Below are 2,869 nucleotides of genomic sequence, written 5' to 3'. Positions count from 1 at the left end.
GTATAATCTTTTTAATATGTTGCTGTATTCAGTTCGCTAGTATCTTCTTTAAGATTTTTGCATCTGTGTTTATGAGAGATATTAGTCTGTAGTTTTCTTCTTTTGTGTTATATTTACCAGGTTTTTGTATCAGAGTAATATTGGCCTCATGAAATGTTTTTGGAAGTATTGTCTCCTTTTTTGATTTTTGGAAGAGTTTGAGGAGAATAGGTATTAAATCTTCTTTGAATGCTTAGTAGAATTCACTGGTGAAGTCATCTGGTCCTGGACCTTTACTTTTTGGTAGGTTTTTGATGATTGTTTCAATTTCCATACTGTTGATTAGTCTTTTTAGAGTTTCCAGTTCTTGATGCAGTCTAGGAAGGTGGTATTTTTCTAAGTACTGGTCCATTTCTTCTAGGGTATTAAGTTTGGTGTTATATACTTTTTCATAGTATTCTTGTATGATCCTTTGTATTTCTGCAATGTCAGTCGTAATTTCCCGTCTTTCATCCATGATTTTGTTTATTTGTGTCCTTTCTCTTTTTTATTTTGTGAATCTACCAGGGGTTTGTCAATTCTATTAAACTTCTCAAAGAACCAGCTCTTTTTTGCATTTATTTTTTCTATTTTTTTTTCAATTTCATTTATTTCTGCTCTAATTTTGATTATTTCTTTCCTTCTGCTGACTTTAGGCTTCATTTGTTCTTTCTTGGTTCGTTTTTTTAAGATGAAGTGTGAGGTTGTTTATTTGGGCTCATTTTTTTGTTTTTGGAGGTAGGCCTGTAATGATATGAACTTTCGCCTAATGACCACTTTTGCCATGTCTCAAAAGTTTTGATATGTTGTACTATTATTATCATTCCCTTTCTATGTATCTTTTGATCTCTCTTTTTATTTCTTCTCTGACCCAGTTATTCTTCTGTAGCATGTTGTTTAATCTCCATGTATTTGTGGTTCTTCCTGATTTCCTTTTGCAGGTGATCTCTAGTTTCAAAGCATTATGATCAGAGAATATGGTTGATATGATTTCAACCCTTTTATATTTGTTGAGGCTATCTCTGTGTTGATTCTTGAGAATGTTTCATATGCACTAGAGAAGAATGTATAAACAGCTGTTTTGGGATGGAAGGCTCTGTAAATATGAAATATGTTCAGCTGGTCCAATGTGTCATTTCAGGATGTTATTTCCTTATTAATTTTCTGTTTGGATGATCTGTCTATATCCGACAGTGGGGTATTTAGGTCCCCTACTACGATAGTGCTTTGGTCCGTTTCTCCCTTTAGTTCTGTTAGTAACTGCTTTACCTATTTTGGGGCTCTCTGATTAGGTGCATAAATATTAATGTGTTATGTCTTCTTGGTGCATGATTCTCTTTTTCATTATGAAGTGTCCCTCAGTATCTTTCCTTATCTTTTTTATTTTGAAGTCTATTTTGTCTGATATTAATACCACTACTCCCGCATTTCTCTGAATGCCATTTACTTGAAATATCATTTCCACCCTTTCGCTTTGAGTCTATATTTCTCTTTGGAGCTGAAATGTGTCTCCTGAAGGCAGCACATGGTTCATTTTTGTTTTTTGATCCATTCTGCAACTTTGTGCCTTTTTATTGGTGAGTTCAATCCACTTACATTTAGGGTAATTATTGAAACATGAGGTCTTCTTATAGCCATTTTATCTTTTGCTTTCTGGTAGTTCGGTGTTTCCATTGCTTTCTTGTCCTTCTGTTTATGTTTTCTTTATTTGAGTTGGCTTTTTTTTTTTTTGCATTTTCCCTCTGGTTTTTCTTGTTTTATGTTATATACAATGGTTCTGAATCTCTGGAGTGTGGTTATCATTATGAATATGTAAAGGATAGTTATATATAATGTCATCCATTTTCTTTTGATTGTGCCTTATCTCCATTTCCTTTTGCAAATTTGGATCTTTGAATCCTCCCCTTTTCAGTCATTGTTAACTCAATTTGTTACTATGTATGCTGAACGTTCATTACTATCTCGTTATAACAATTCTCTTATTATTATTTAAGCTTATAATGCCCTGTTCTTACTAAGGGTTGTACTCCTCTGCTTCTATTTTCCTGATAGTTACTTTACTCCTAATTATGTTTTTTTTTTCTATTTGTTATTTTGTTTTAAGTGAGCTGACATCTTTCAGTATTTCCTGTAATGCAGGCCTCGTAGTGCAGAATTCTCTCAATTTTTGTATGTCTAGAAAAGTCTTAATTTCTCTTTCATATCTAAAGGGGAGCTTAGCTGGATACATTTTTCTAGGCTGGTAGTTTCTTTCTCTTAATAGTTTAAATATTTGATTTCATTCCTTTCTGGCTCGTAAGGTTTGTGCTGAGAAGTCCGAGAATAATCTCATGGGTTTACCTGTATAAGTTACCATTTTTTTTCTCTCTGGCTGCTTTGAGAATTCTGTCTTTGTTATTGATTTTTGATAATTTTAATACAATGTATCTTGGTGAAGACCTTTTTGGGTTGAGATAATTGGATGTTCTGTTGATTTTTTTAATTCTAAGCTCCAGCTCATTCCTTAGATTTGGGAAATTCTCATCCATTATTTGTCTGAAAATGCTTTCTAAGCCCTGCTCCTTTTCCTTACCTTGGATAGTGCTCATTATTCGTATGTTTCTTCTCCTGATGGTATCAGCTAGTTCTTGAATTTCTCTTTCATTATTTTTCATTCTTCGGTTTCTCTCTTCTTTTTGATTTATTTCTAGATTTCTGCCTTCGATATCACTGATCCTTTCCTCCATTTAGTTGACTCTATTTCCCAAGCTTGCTATTTCATTTTTCAAGTCTTGCAATATGTTCTTCATTTCCAGAAGTTCTATTTGGTTCTTTTTGAGGTTTTCAATCTCTTTGTTCTGCTCATCTAGTT

This window comes from Pteropus vampyrus, unplaced genomic scaffold (assembly GCF_000151845.1).
Source record: "Pteropus vampyrus isolate Shadow unplaced genomic scaffold, Pvam_2.0 Scaffold63, whole genome shotgun sequence".
Lineage (NCBI taxonomy): Eukaryota > Metazoa > Chordata > Mammalia > Chiroptera > Pteropodidae > Pteropus > Pteropus vampyrus.
Note: the sequence above shows the minus strand (reverse complement) of the source record.